Genomic DNA, 16,726 nt, shown 5'->3' with positions numbered 1-16,726 from the left:
TAATGCTGCAACATACCTATTAGGGTACATGCCTGTATACTTCTATGAGAGTTTAAAGTGGATGTCACGATCTGGCTTCATGTTTGAATTCTTGGAGAGCTTTTAAAAAATAACAATGCTGAACAACCAGCTCCTCTGATTCTCATTTCATTGGTCGGGGATGGGTTTACATATCATTAATTTTTAAAGTATTTCACGTGATTCAGATGTGCAGTCAGGGCTAAGAACTTCTGTTAGTGTCCAGAATCTTTAGGACTTTGAATCACCTTTGAGTACTAAGGTGAAGTAAATAAGGCCCATTAACATTATTTCCCTTCTAACTGTAAAACTGAGAAGAAAATAAATTGAATCTTAAGTTAGAACAGGGAAATTATCTCTTCCATAGAATCTTCTCCCAGTTTATGAGACCAGCTGTATCATTCCAGTTTCTAAATTATTGGCATTTCTAAAGATGAGGTAACAGGGGAAGTGGTGAACTTTATAAATAGACTGCCTGAAATATTTGGCATGAGGGGTCAAGATGTAGGCGAAGCTGGAAAAAGACTTTAGTTTGTGTATTAGCCAGAGGCCAACAGTTGTTAAATTCTCTAAATTTCCTTAAGAAAGGGAAGAGTAAGAATCCCTTTAAGAACATTTTTTTTTCCTCCAATGTGTAGTCAGTAAAACCCAGAGTAGGGGGAAATGTACCTTTGGAGCCAAAATTAGGTCATGCCAACCACAGCAAATTGGAAGCTCTACTTAAAATGTAGTCTTGCAGGATTGCTGTGGATCATCTTAATGTCACGCACGTGGTGGGGCTGACGCTTCCAGATCGTGGCAGCCGGACTGTGCTGAGCAGGCCAGCTCTGCTGAGTGAGTCTGATCTCCCCAGTCGGGCTGCAGTTGGCACACAGACATGACCTAAGCGTGTGTCTGAAAGGTATGCTCCGGAAAATAGCATTTTTTAAGGCAAAAAAAAAATTCCAGTTTCTAAAAAAAAAAAAACACAAAAAAACAACGAAACAAAACAGTTCATTTTGTTTTGTGATTCTAGAAAGGGGAAATGTTAAAGGAAACTGGGAATAGGCAAATCCACAAGAGTGGCGAGCAGGCATGCCACCCTGGTGATCAGGACTTTGCCCAAGAATTCACCTTACCATTAAAACAGAAAGAAACCTACAAAGTAATAGTTTCATTCACCTGTTCACACTAGAAGTGGCGGGATTGTTCTTTTTCCAGCCTTGAGGGATGTGGAAGAAAATTAGAAGGCGCTTCATTCATTTCATTGGCACTTATCAGCATTAGAAAGTTGATACTGTAAAATGCAATATATTTCCATTATGTAAAAGAAATTGCTTGTTTTTTCCTACCTCCAGAACATAGCGTTTCATCAGTGTTTCTATTCATTATTTGAATGTTGAACTGACCATAAAAATGTAACTTATTTCCATTACATAAAGGAAATTTATACTTTCCTACTTGCAGAAAGTCTTTAATAAAATGATAAGGCCTGTAAGGTTTTAAACACTTATTGTGAATGCACTAAAGAACTTTATCAAGTTGTATAAGGAAAGCATTAATGTCTATTATAGTACCCCATGTGTTTGTTTTGTTCTAAAAAACAAACAAAAAACCCAAAGTATAACTTTTGTTGAACACTAGGGAATTCAGTCCTATCAAAAAAAAAAATCTCAAATTTTTGGACTTGTTTCTAAATGAGCACATCTATTTGCAGCCGATGGCTTTGTAGCCATTAGCACTACATCTCTGTCATATCTGCAAAACAAGTTTCTCTCTTCCAGAGCAACTTTCCAATGTGTACAATTAATAGTATCGCCTAGTTTTCAGGTTATTGGCATCTCTTAGGATGAGGAAGCAGTGGATCTTTAGGATTCTATCTGCTGTGAAGTGAACTAGAATATTCTTTAGGAGTTTGAAAAAAATAAATGCTTTTTTCCTATTACAGACTACTTCACTCTTCAGTTACTTAATATAGGAACATTTGTGTGCTCAATGGCATTTCTTATTTTTCTTGCATGCTAGTTCTATGCTCTTTGATAACAGGAAATAAAACACCTAATCGGCACTGCGCAAGGGTTCTGGAAATGCTTCACAGAGGAGAAAACACTTGAGCTGGATGTTAAAGGAAGCACTTGAATGTGTCATGTCTTGTTGCTACATGCCTTGCCTTTTGAGTAGACTCTAGTATACCACTGTGTACCCAATAACACAGTCACAGCCCCAACACAAATAATTTGTGTCCCAAAAATCTGTTTTAAAATTGGAAAACCCAGGATTTACTTTACATGGAAACAGTTTTGTTTTGTTTTTAATGGTTAGCTTCTCACATTTTGCCCACAACAACCCATTGTAGAGTTACAATAAATTTTTTAAAAATAGTAGGAAGCCATACGGGTGTTGTAACACAAATAACTGAATTAGATTGTTTAAAGTTTCCTTAACCGGTAATGCTTGGCCAAAGCATTCTTTGACACGGCAGGTGGAATTTTTGTGGAAATAATGAAAACAATTTCTAAGTTTCAAATTGTAGTCTGCCACGTACAGACCTCAGAATCATGCGCAGTGTTCCTTCAAAGTGCAAATTTTCACCACCGCCTTCCTGGGAGACCTTTCAACGTAATATTTAGATGTGTATTGGAGTTTGAGGGTTACTGCTTAAAGATTGCAAGTATTCTTAGTTTATGATTTCTTTTTAAAATAGATTTTTTTCTGTTTATATTTATTAGTTATCGTCAGCTACAATGCAGAAATATAAGAAAGTGTTTTCCCCAGTGGATGACTGAGTAAGAACTAAAGAGGACAGAGTGGATTAACAAGGATGTGTGCCTGATGAGAGTGCCTGAGAAGGCTTTGACTAAACCAGCGTTAGGACTCGGCAGTTGGGCTCCCACCTCCATACCGTTACGGCTCCACTGTGCTGTTTTCTACGGCCTCTAACCCACTCTTAACGGGCTACCCCCTCCAGGGTGTCTCAGATAACTGGTTTTGTTGCCCACGTGTCCAAAATCTAGTCTCTGCTAGGCACGCGGTTAACAGATACTTGTTAAATAAATGAGTAATTGAATTCTGCCACTTCCTTCCTTCTGAATTATAATCTCTGTGGAGTTTTGTTCAGTTTAGGGTTCTCTGATGACTGGGAAAGTGCCTGGAATATACTGTAGGTGGGTAATATACATGAATTGACTTGAACTGAGAAAACAAATTGGGTGTGGGACTTGAATTAGAATCTCTTCTAAGCCCTGGACATGAGGTGATTTGCATATGTACAGAAATAGAGATATATGCATTGAGTTTATTTGAAGTAAACATTCACAAGATGGATTGCATTATAAGGAAATGCCTAAACATATTGAGATTGAGTTAATAAGAAGAGAGTACTTTCTTGAATGGTTTCAGGAATCTGAAAACAATACTTCATGTGTTTAACTCAAAGAGTTGGTAGTGGTGCTTTTTTTAACTTTATTGTTTTAAAAATCCTCCTTTGAGATTTTTCTGTGTACCACCTAGACTTGGACCATAATTGGTACACACATACAACCACTTTACAAGACGTGGAGAAAAAGAATGAAAGTTCATGCGACATGAAGTGCATTATTTTACTGACTGCCTTTTAAATTACTGATGAGCTCAACTAGTTATTCTATTATCCTGTATTAGAAAAAGAATCTGTAAATAGTTAAGAAAAATACCCTAAATTATTAAAATGAAATGTATCATCTTATGATATGTAGCACTGTCCTTGAAACTTCGATGATGCTTTTTTCAAAAGTGAAGTAACTTGTCTTGAGGATAAAAATATTGTCAGATTATTTAAGAAAATAAACTTGAATATGGGATATATTTTTATTGCTTCTCAGAGTATTCTAATAGCATTTACCAAGACTTTCAAATCCCCAAAATTAATAATGGCAATTTAAAAATCAAACGTAAGTCTGAGAACGAATTCCTAAGTTCCTTTATAAATCTCATGTCTATTCTTCACTGAGGAGGGCATTGGGGCTGACACCCTTGCAAGGTGCTTTCAGCCCAGCCTGCTCATCCCCTCCCTGCACGTAGAGGCACTTTAGAGATTAACACACATAAACTATTCTAGAGTAGGTCAGTATATTCACATACGTACTAAAATTAGAATGTGTTCTCAGAAACACAGAAGTAAAACTCTACAGACCCAACTGAAGGCAATCATGATTCATTGCAGTCCTTTTTTCTTATCACAATAGAATTTCAACTTTTGTGTCTTTAGTAACCATGGTTCTCAAGGATTTAATGAAATGATACATGTACAATAGCATTGTAAAATGGAAATACTGTACAAATGCAAGTTATTCTTAACTCACTTTAAATCGCAAACTCCTTGAGCTTGGGGACTGTTCCGTATTCATGTATCTGTATTTTCTCTCATTTAAATGAATGTTTTCCTCGCAATAGATGTTCCATAAATGTTTGTTGAATGAAACTGAAGCAAGTGAATGAAGGGCAATAATTGTGCTAATTCAAATGAGGGAGACCTAGGAAAAACACTTTATTAAGTACTTCCACCATGGGGCCTTTCCTTTTGAAGTTATCTTTTCACATACCTGACTTTCAGAAGGCTTTATGTGTACCTATTTTATGTTTATTAATTTCTATCTTGGACTAAAGTTAATATTTAAATGTCTTTCCCAATCTGGTAAAAATTAAGTTTTTTGCATGACAGAGATTAAGTTTTACTCATCTTTGCATTCTGGATATACTGTCTGATGGTTTTATAATGTCTCAGTTAACAAATTACTTTTTGAACCAGATCTGCTTTAGTACCAGATTGGCGGAGGAATGATGGTCATAACCAAAAATTCTTCCTTTGGATATGTGTTCAGTTACTGTTGTAAAATACTGTTGCTCACTAGTCTATGAACCCATGACAATAATGTCTATTCATTGTATACTAATACATTATAGCAGGGAAGACTGAAGTTTAGAAATTACATACATAGATTAAAATTTTGGTCTCTGAATAGAAAGCATGATTCTTATGTACCTACAGCTTTGCATCAGTAGCCTGTATTTCATTTCACATACAGGTAATTGATAAATGATGCTTCTGCATCTTGTAAAAATTATATTTCTTTTTCAGATTTTGTCCCTCATGTAAAAATTATCAGTTTTGTGGTTCTTGTTTATGTTGTGAAAGTCATGAGATAATACTGTTGTAATTGACAAAACAATGTTGAAAAACACATTTATGAGTCATTAAGAGACACTATCTAATTGGCTCTGGTTGAAATTCAAGTTTATTCAGTTGATTCATGTGAGTTGGGTTTTTGTTTTATGATAAGCATCTGATTAGACTGATATTTTATTCCTGTAAATATATGAAGAACCAAGTACGTTGGAAAGGGTTTATATCTTTTGTGAATCCATTATGTAGACAGCTAACAAAAGCTAACTCAAGCCTTTTCTCTATTCCACTTCTAGTTAGCATTAGTATACAAGGGAAACTATGGTAGTCAAATCGTAGGTTTTACTCTTCACTAGCAATCTTCCTTTGTCTGTTGTAATAATATTGTTATCTAAATATTATAGTCATTTTATTTTGCATAGATTTCATTTATTCAGGTCATTTCTAATTACCAATATCCACTTTAGTATAGAGATTTATTACAGTTTTCAATTTCTTGAATGTCTAGGCATTATGTAACTAATGGAACTTTCTTAGTCATTCTAATGGAAGATATTTGGCTCCCAAGTGTACACAGCTGTTTGGTAATTGACTGTTGTTCAAGGGCGTACAAGCCCAGCCTAGAAGGCCTCATTATCCTGTAGGTAGCCACCTCAGCTACAGCTGCATTTTAACACTACATTAAGGGCAGCATGCGTACCATTTTAGTTATCTCTTGGAAAGTATAATGCTTATGATAAAAATCCTTGTTCAGAAATTTTACTTGTTATATATAGTACACTCATTTCAAATGATGGTTAATACAACCAGAAACCAGTGTTGAAATAAATTGAACATTGCCTTGAATGTTCTTTTACAGGAATTGACTTTAGAATATGATTCTGACTACCTTCTTTCATTATGTTTCATGTATTTCCTTCATCTCAACTTTCATCTCTACCACTGGTATGTTTAAATATGTTTTTTCCCTTATGTTTATTAATAGAAATAGCTTTAAATTAACTTTTTAAATTATATATAAGAGATTTAAAATAAATAGCAAAAGGGTGTGATTTTTAAATATAAATTTAACTGTTGCTAATGAATATTGAACACACACTTTAATATACAGTTCTAAAATTGTTTTAATCTTGTTATATCTAAGAAGATACTAATCACTTTTGGTTTGCCACTATAGTACCAAGGGATGTAGAGAATTCTGCATAAACTACTTCCATATACAATCACTTTTGGTCATTTAAATTTTCATTTGTCCTTATGGAAATGTTGCAACCTGAAATACAAATACAGTTTGATAGTTTATTTAACAAATGATCCCAGACTTATGATGGTTGGACTTACAATTTTTTGACTTTACAGTAATGTGAAAGTGATACACATTCAGTAGAAACTATACTTAGAATTTTGAATTTTGATCTTTTCACGGGCTAGTGACAAGCAGTATGCTATTCTCTCCTTATGCTGGGCAGGGGCAGCGATGTGCAGCTCCCACTCAGTCATTTGATCAGGAGAATAAACAACAGATACTCTACAGTGTATTCATTGTGTTAGATGATTTTGCCCAGTGGCAGGCTAATGTAAGTGTTCTAAGCATGTTCAAGGTAGAATAAGCTATGATGTTTAGTAGGTTAGGTTCTGAGCATATGTTAAATGCATTTTTAACTTAATATATTTTCAACTTACGATGGGTTTATCAGGACGTAGCCCCATGATAAATCAAGGAGCATCTATAATATAGATGTTTAAAGCACTTAGGGATTGAGTTTGCTTGTATTTCTTGCATTATAAAGCTTCAAGCAGTAATTATCCCAGTACATTTTAGTACAATTAGGATGCTTTAGTTTTTTTTGAGATGCTGAAAAGATTTTATAATTTCAAGTGCTTGGGGTAAATACAGTTTATTCAAATGATTATAAATGCATAAATTATTATTATAATTTAAGAACATAATATAGAGAAGAGTATATTAGTTAATATTGAATTTTTACACCTTAAGGTAGCTAGCTGGTCAACCAGAATGTGAAATTATTAACATTGGTGGCTTATAGAATGTTAGCATGTAGAAGCTGAAAGTTAGTAGAAAAATTGGCCAAAGCTGATTGAATTCACTAAATCTATATCCAGTACTATTTAAGACAGGTTGATTGATATCTAAATGTGTGAATGTTTACTGAAAGACAAAGCAAAGTCTTGGCATTGTTCTAATAATGGAACAAGGCTAACTTCATTAAAAAATAAATTCATTAAAATTTTTATTATATACTATAAGTTCTTAGTGATATGTAAGTCCCCCCCATATATGTATATATATATGGATATCTGTATGTATGTCAAAGGGATCAGCAAGGTCAGAGCAAATACATGAGGCCTGGAAGCTTTGCTTACTTCCCCATGATAAACTGGTGGGCATTCTGGGCATTCTGGTGACCCTGAAGAACAGTGGGCTTCTATGATCTGCTCCAACTCTGAATTTCTCCATTCTCTCATCAACTTTGGCAGTTATCATTCATATGTTGTGTTCTTAAAGAAATCAAAGTGGCTATCATTTTTTCATTAAAATGTTGGAGTGTTTTTAGCATAATGTGAAGGGCAGAGGCTGGAGTCACATTGTGTTGGTTCTGATCCCAGAGCCACCACTTACCTTGGGCAAGAGAAGTCCTCTTTGCCTCATTTTCCTCATGTGTAAAATGGACATCATAATGCAGCAATAAGGTTGTTATGATGTTTAAATTAGTTAATATATGTAAAGAGAACAGTGCATGACATAAAACAAAGATTAGTAATCATTATTCTTTTTTAACTTTTACAATCAAGAAATTTTTATTTGAAGCATTTTTGGTTTCAGCTATTTGAGGAAAAGGTCTAGGGGAAATAAGATTTTATAATTATCTACATGATCTTACAAACTAAAGGAAACTTTACTATTTTATTTTTTATTTTCTGAGTTTTAAAAAAAATTTTGTAGAATTTTAATAGTTTCAATTTATATTGTTAAATTAAAAATAGAACTAAGGAGGAGCATTTGAGATCTGGCTCTCTGGCATATGTAGTCAGTTTGGCTCAAATAAATTCTTATAAAAATTCAAAAAATAAAATAGTTAGAGAATACCACGTTTACCAGTTTCTAGAAGTTTGAGTTTTGAAATATTAACAATAGATAATTTCTTGAAGAAAGTTGCAGATTCATCTTCCTGAAACATCAGAGAAGACTGACCCTTAATAGCGGTCAATCATTTATTTGCACTCTATGCATTGCCAGTTCTTACTCATGTACTTATAAATGCAATATATTTGAATCTGATTTTTGTAATTTAGATAATAGTTGTTTGTAGTCTACTTCCAATTTGCGAAACTCCTTTGAAATGCATTTGTGATCCAAGTCATTACCAAAAACTGTAACTATAAATGAGATAAAACAGAAATAGTGGTTTTATGTGAAAGCTATAGATTGGTGTCTGATCTAGTCTCCTAATTATGCATCTAATCAGCCTATTAAAATTCTACCTAGAGGTCCCTGAATTATTCTGTCTCTCTTTTTAATGTCATCGTTTTATAGATGAGTTACCAAATGAAAAAAAGAAAAGTGGTAATAGAGGAAGTTGGCATGGAGAATTGTCACTGTACTCAGCTCTTTTTATCTTTTTCTATATATAGTTTTAAAATATTGTTCAGGTCAGCTGATATGTAAGCACTGGAGTGCTTTTTCATATCTTCTTTCTTTCCCAATCATTTCAATAATGTTTTGATGAATTAATGTATATAAGGGAAACAAAGAAATCAGCACCAATTTCTAATATCAGATTGAGACTTGAAATTGCTAATTCCCCTGATGTTTTTAATATATTGCTAATCTCAAGACCAGGACTAAATTGGTATTCTAGGACTAAAGTGGTAAATTTTTAATAGAGATATCTCTTATGAGCTAGTCTTATTATAACATACTAGAATATCATTTATTCTTTGAGGGTGTGATTTATTCTATTTAAATATAAGCCTTGTAAAGGAGATGTGCTAATCTATTTTCACTCTAAGTAAAACACAAATATGTTTTCTACACTTTTTCTACACTGTAGTTAGTAGATGTATATTCAGGAGCCAATATGCCTAGACTCTCACATTTCTTCTGTAAATGATGAATAATATTGATAAATGAAAATTATGAATCTGCAATAGAGCTTAACTATTGAATACTAAATCATTCTGTTACTAACTCTGTTCCAATGACATTTTCTAGATTTAAAAAAATGTTATTCCTACATTGAAAAAATATTTTGTGCTTTTGCAGCTCTGTAAGCAAATGTGCACTTGAAAGAAAATTCACAATGCAGCCACAAGTAATTCCCTTTAAGATTCAAAGTGCCATTTTCAAAACTGGTTCAATTTTCAGAATAGAATATTTGAAACCTCTTTTCTGCCAGACTTTACATTCCACATGTTTGGTACAATTAAAATAGAAGAGTGGTGGGATGGAACTCTTCCATCTATATTTTGGAAAAACATATTCACTCACCTCAATTTGTCAGTGTGCATTAAGAGGGAGGTCATTATGCAGTAGGAAAGGAAGAAGGCGGCTCTAACTCATGTGACTGACATATGCTGAACGCGGCCATTAATACAACTTGGTGGTGACCTTGGCAGTATTGTAAGTAACCTCCTTGCAGGGATAAGCTATTTGAATGATATTTCTTCCATGTTAAGCACAAAGAGAGTTCTCTTTGGAACTTTACCACTTGATTTTCTTTTATCCTACCAAAAAATATTTTTTAAATCATCCCTTAATGCTTTTCTTTTTCCCTTTGCTCTCTCAAATGACAGTTCACTCCAACGCATTGTTGCTGTCATTATTCTGTCATTACGGGAGACTGCTATATATTTGGTAGCACTTTCATAAATCTGTGGCCAAATTTATTATATCACTCATACCGAAAGTTCTAAAAAACAGAGAGCCTATAGAGAGATGTAGGTTGAAAACTCAATGTTGAAGGAAATTTTTTATTATGTTTTATAAACCTTCCGTTCCATAATTACTATTACTATTTAAGATTTATTTAGGTTACATAAGATAAAACATGGATTTTTATCACAAGTTCTTAGATTTTGCGGTAAAAAATTCAAGCATGTTATTGCTTATCCCCTCCTTCAGCTGAGTTTGTCACACAAGAAGGGAACTGAGGTGCATAGAAAATTCAGGTAAACAAATAGAAGAGAGCATGACAAATAGTAAAGTTATAATCTTATAAAAACATTCTACTGCCATTGTAATCTCATATTTAATAATAATATGGACTGAAACACCTGTAATAAAGACTGCCCATAATGGAGGCTGGACTTAGTAAAAAGCCTGTAAGCAGGTCAAAATTTCTTAAAGTTCCTTTTACATCATATTTCAATACAGGAAATGAACAATGACTTTAGAGGAAGAGCATTTTCTTTCCTATAATATAGAACCATTTTTAAAAACTATTTCTTCCTGAACTGCTTCTGGGGTCTTTTGCAATTTGAAGCAGCAGTTAACAGCAGCATTTATAGGAGCCATTGACACGGAGGATATGACAGTTTTGGTTTAGTGTTAATTATTTGTAATGTATATTCTAGTTTAAACTTTTATAAGCAGTCCAAATTAGTTAATTTCTGGAATTAAAGCAAATTCACTATTCACTTGCCATTCACATTTTTGCAAATCATATGTATATGTGTGTAAGTAGAGTATTAGAAAGCTGCTTCTAATTAATGGGTCATTATAACTGCGTAAGGTAATTATTTTCATACATAGAACCCTTAAGGGTCATTTGATAAGAAGGACATAGAAATTTATTAGGTAAGGCACATTCAGTCAATTAGAGCATACTGCATTTCTCATCAGTTCACCTGTAAATTTAACTTTTAGCAACATCTATTTTTAATTCACTGTCAAGCTGATCTATATAATAAGAATTCCTTATCATGTTTACATTACTAGGGCTTACACCAAATGGAAAATTAGAGGTATCTTATTCCTAGCTATAAATTATAAGTAGATGGTTGATGTGGCTTATAACACTATTTAAAATCTTGACCATTGGGAAAAGAGTTGTCCTTGAAATACTGCAAATAGGAGTACATTAAGAAATAAAATTTAAATCAGAGAATAAAATTCCTTAGTATTTTTGGTGTATTATATTTAAGCTATAAATAGCTACATATTTTAAGCCAGTTTTCAAAGGATATAGTGGAAAAGCCAAACAGACAACATGAAACACCCCTTTCTAGTGAGAATCAAACTTTTAGGTTTATTTTTACATAAAAGCTCAGATAATAGATGTATTGAATTTAACATATTTCAGTATCAGCTGATTTAGGACTTTGACATAAATTTAAAAACCAGATGATGAAGATGAAAGTATTTCCTTGGATCTTGTAAGGCTTCCTAACACGTCACAGTATAGCAGAGGAAGAAGAGTTTGAAATATGAAGTCAAGTTCCCTTATCTCAAAACCTAGTTTTGCTGCTTATCTGCAGCGTAAAGTAGGGCATGCTCTGTATTTTTTCTGTGCCTTGATTTTGTTCTGAACAGAAATATAATATGAAGTATAATCATGATAGCACAAATGTATCCAGGTATAAGATCCAATTGGAATAATAGAAATAGTATTTCTGGGACATGTTCATTTAATGTTACCACTATCACTAGAATTTTTGGATAAAGACTAAAAGGTGACTATCAGTGATAACTTTTTTTGTTAATCCTTACCTGAGGATATTTTTTCTATTGATTTTTAGAGAGAGTGGAAGGGAGGGAGAAAGGGAGAGAAACATTGATGTGAGAGAGACACATGATTGGCTGCCTCTCTCACAGGCCCTGACGGGGCAGGGATGGAACCTGCAACCCAGGTGCATGCCCTTGACCAGGATTCGGTGCATGAGCTGACGCTCTAACCACTGAACACACTGGCTAGGGCAGTGAGAACATTTTCAAAGGAAAATGAAGGATCATCCAGGGAACCACAATTAGTAACTGTCTTATGTGCAGACTTAAATATATGTAAGGAAAAATCACAGTGATTTGTTATACATTATACTTGTGCTCTATGTCCCAGAACACCCTGGCTGTGAGTATGAACCAACTCAGCATCATAAAAAACTGGCCCTGTGAGAATCCTCAAGCCTGTCCTATAGAGTGTGAAGGAGAAGGTATAATCTCAACTTCTCAAGGCTTCGGATTTTCTTCTGTTAGATGCCTTCTTCCATAAATTGGGAAAATATCCTCTAAACCACAGATTTGAATGGTAGCTGAAGGAAGAGTGAAATGAATAATTTATTCATTGAATTTCAAAATGCCAACGAGTCTTGTGTAAAGAAAGTGTGCAGAGTCTGGCCCTTGAAAGATAGGGTCAAAACTAAGCATGACCTTGGTAAACTGGAGAAGTGGTCAGAAATCATGAAGCCAAGGAGAAACGAGTGTTTAAAGACAAAACAGAAGAATTGGCTAGAAACAAATCTGACGAGGGAAAAATGCACAATTGAAATAAATGAGAAGGTAAACATTTTTTCAAATTTATGTAATGTGTGGCTAATTAAAAATACCTGTTTGATAGGAGTAGATAAAGGAGTCTTTTTAGAGTATTATGCGTATTTGGGGATTCCAGTGCTAATGGCAGGTATGACTTGAAATAAAGAGCCACAAAGATGGGGGGGGAATGGAAAGAATAACAAAAATAGCTATAATTCAATACACAATCTTCATGTGTATGAAATGAGGCCATGATCACCAACTGTTGTTCTCAGTACAGAGGCTAGAACAAGGGGACTGGCCATAAAGTATTCTGTGAGGGATTAGCTATAAGTAAGAATTTCCTGAGAGCGAGAGTTGTGAAATATCAAAATAGGTTACTGAGGGAAGGTTATGCTGCTCCTTTTCCGGAAGGCCTTAAAAATAGGAGAGGTGGAATCTTTGTGAAATAATTTGGGTATGATATTATCTGAAGGAGGGAAAAGTGACATGACCTTGCATGGCCCCTGCCAGTATTAATATTGGATATTTCTACTCTCACCTTGGTTGAACGGAAATGTAGATACGTATTCCAAAAAACTTTTTTTCATTCTTTTCTAACATGGCAAAACTTTAGATACATTTTTAAATGGATCTCATAAAGATCCAGCTCAAGGCAAGTGAAATTTCTAAGTGCATCCTGAAATTCTCCATAAGTTTAGGGAGACATTTATTAAATACTCATCTGAACTAGTTTTTTTCAAAAGATCTTAATAGTGGCTGTGCTATAGTCATTGTTTTTCGGTTCATAAAATATAAAAGATAAGACACTTGAATATAATTTTGAATTTTAGAATCTCGGGAACCTGACTAAATAAGGAGTAGGTGTGTCAACTAGGTATTTAGTTGATGGTAAAGTCCACTTTTCTAGCATCTAAAGTAATGTCACCCTTACATTTCTCAGAACACTTTAATTACTGGATCTACCAACAGGCATTTTTATATCAGTGATATAAAAATGATTCCAGAGGTTTCTTCACTGTGAAAGGCAGTGTTTGCCAACAGGTCTTTTCTCATTGAATTAGAAATTTTAGAGATCTCCTGTGTGCCAAAACCCTCTTAAATTGCATAGAAGCAGACACTTTGAGCTTTGACGTTACGCAGTGATCTGCCCAGCATCTCAGACTGAATTCAGGCTTGGACCTAATGTGTCACTGTTGGTTTTGGAATTTTTGAGTGGCTCGAACCCACAGTGCGCTCATCACCTGCTACACTAGCATATATAAATACATAAATGAGTATATATGTTCCTAACTCTGTACCACAGTGTTCTGCCCATGAACATAAGAGAAAAGTCTGATATATGCTTAAAATATACCAACTCGTACCTCACACTCCGCAGGTTCTGTTAGAGCGAGGCTACGCCACACATTGTGAAAGAGCCGGTGCGAATGTCTATAATACACCCAAAGTATGTGATTTTTCTTCAACAATTACAAATATATTGCCAATTATGCCAATCGTTTTCATATAATTAATTAGTACATTTTATTGGATGTGTGTCTTATAAAGCTGATAGCCATAAAATTACTTCTAAAATAATATACTGAAAGAGCTTGAATTGCACAATTATACATAGAGGTCGCAAACACAAGGAATTCTAAAGAAGCGGGTAAATGTATTAAATCCTAAAGTGGAAACTGCACTGCCTATAAAAGACTATCGTAGTAGGCCGTAATTCCAGGAGAGGGAGCAGGGAGGGAGAGCCTAAGGGAAGGAAGAGCGAGGAGGAGCAGGAGGGGGGAGATCGTGGCCAGGGCAATTCCAGGGTTGATGAGGCCTGGGTTACAAAGCCACCCTGGGTTACAAAGCCACCCAAAGTACTTTGGAGGAGAGCCAGAGGACTACCTCCAGCCGGGAGACCAGAGATCTGTGATTACCTGTGTAACTCTCACCTTCATCAGAATTACGTTGACTCTCCTGACCCATCTTCAGGAAGACACCCATTTTGATGGGGTTTTCCCAGGATTCGTAGTGAAGATGCTGATTCATATACATTCACCTGGTTTCCCTTATGCGCAGCCACGTTCCTTTGTGGGAATCTGGAGAGCAGACTGCTGGTGCTGATCAGACAGCGAATTCTGACATTCTAGTGACTAATCTCTAACTCACTTTTCATGGTATTCCCCTACCAGCACAGCGAAGTGAACCCCTTTTTGCCATCAAGAATAAGAGAATGTTAGATGAATTAACGAACGTTGACTTTCGAAGTACTTCTTAGATTCCAGTAAATCCCTCTGAACATCACATTTTCTGCATAGAATTTTAACTGTAAAGTCCCCTTTTGAATATTACCTGCAGCATGGCGAAGCAGCAGAATATATGGCGCAAGTACAAGTCTGGGACTGGACTTATAGGGGTTAAAATTATAGCTCTAACATGAGCTGTGTGACCCTGAGCAAGTAGCTTAACCTCTCTGCCCTCCTTTTCTGTAAAATGGAAATAATAGTGCCTTCCTCGAAGGCTGAGATGAGGATTAGAGTTAATATATGTAAAGCTTTTAATGCCACAGTGTTTCATAGTTTGTAGCCATGATTCATTAAAATTCTAAATATAATTAGTGGTCCAAAGTCAACCTTGGTCTTAACTGCTTGTGTTGCTTGAAGCTGAAGTGACACAACTTTTTAATGCAAAAAATACTGTTTTTCCAGGACTATATCCTTTGGAGAAGCATTCTGACCTTATTTTGTCTTACACCTTTATTGAATATATACCGTTTAGGAACTTGAAATGCCCATTTAGAAAGTGAACCCAGCTCTCTTTATATTTCCGAGGAAAATGAGACTCAGAGGAGTTGACCGGCTCAAGCTCGTGGGTGGCCAAACCCAACCAAGAGCCCGATTCCAAACAGAGCTTGCTTTCCACTGCACTCCACCAGTCCTTGGTGCCTTGGGCTTTGGAAACAAATTGTACTAAGTGCTAAATATTTTATTAATATTTTTACTTCAAAAGAGCAGCAATTTTCTGCACCTGATATCATGTTTGTGTTTCTTTGTGAAGCTAAAAGAATACTTTTTCGTTGTTTGATCAATTATTCAACAATACTACTATGTTTTCCTCGAGCCGGGCACTGAGCTTAAGTGCTGGTTTGGGGCCATTTCAACGGTGCAGGGTACTCAGGAGTCAGGCGGAAGATGCTTGTTCCTTTCTCTAAAGCCAGCATTTCCCATAGGGTATTCCAGATAAATTTGAAAATACTCCAGATTCAAGCAACCAACATATTGAAGATTATGAAAAGTCCTGCAGCAAGGAAATCCATTTTCCTAATTTTTAAATTTCCTGCCTTGTTTTTTTTGTTTTGTTTTTTTGAGGAAGAGCTTGTTAGCATCCTTAGGAACCAGTGATCTTCGGCATCCCCTTCAGTCTTTCTCGAGAGGGCCATGAGCGTGCTTCTACCAATGGGTGCTTTCTTTTTGGATCCTAGGTTTTAGAGAATCGGGGTAAAAACACTGTCCATTTCAGCAACTTGTGATCCATAGTAGCACGGGCTTTTTTGCAGGGGAAGTACTGTGATACTTTCCATGTAGTATTATCTGCCGAGGATGACTTGGGCTGTCCTTGAAACAGGCTGGGGCAGAATGTGTAGACGTGCTGAGATAAGGAGCTTCCCCGGGCCGTCGGTCTAGGGACCGACTCGGGCCACACGCCGCCCTGCCTGGCTCGACGGGGAAACATTCTGCTCGTCTGAAAACACCTCTATTCCCAGCTCTTTGACAGTTTCACTTTCCATATCCCCTCAGTTCTAAACATGTGGGAAAAGAGATAAAGGAAGGCGATGAAATGAAAAAATGGAGTGTGGAATGCTACAAATAGGAGAAACTTGTGGTTCCATGCCTGTTTCGTATGCAGTTATGACTAGGTTTTGGAGGGGAAAGGAAGCGTCTTCCAAAGGTCATTTCACAGGATGAGGAGGGGGGAAGGTGAGTGTGCAATGGGAAATACTGGTTAGCATTGAGAAAAACACCGAACACTGTGCTGGCTTGTGTTAGAGTAAATAGCTGTACCCTGATTCATTTCAGGAAGGAGAGAAGATAGTTTTG

General features: G+C 35.5%; 1 protein-coding gene across 7 annotated transcripts in view; it reads left to right on the top strand.

The window, feature by feature from the left end:
• Window positions 1-16,726, top strand: part of MEF2C (myocyte enhancer factor 2C) — a 158,292-nt gene that overhangs the window by 40,417 nt on the left and 101,149 nt on the right. Inside the window, exon 1 of one of the 7 annotated variants that reach the window (XM_016210320.2) lies at window positions 5,290-6,103. The exons of the other annotated variants lie outside the window; for them this stretch is intronic. The gene's annotated coding sequence lies outside the window, so the exon portion shown is untranslated. Of the gene's footprint in view, window positions 1-5,289; window positions 6,104-16,726 lie in introns of those variants that run through there. 7 annotated transcript variants of the gene reach the window in all.

Source organism: Miniopterus natalensis, chromosome 3 (genome assembly GCF_054644295.1).
Source record: "Miniopterus natalensis isolate mMinNat1 chromosome 3, mMinNat1.hap1, whole genome shotgun sequence".
Taxonomy (NCBI): domain Eukaryota; kingdom Metazoa; phylum Chordata; class Mammalia; order Chiroptera; family Miniopteridae; genus Miniopterus; species Miniopterus natalensis.
This window is presented reverse-complemented; position numbering and strand designations above follow the sequence as displayed.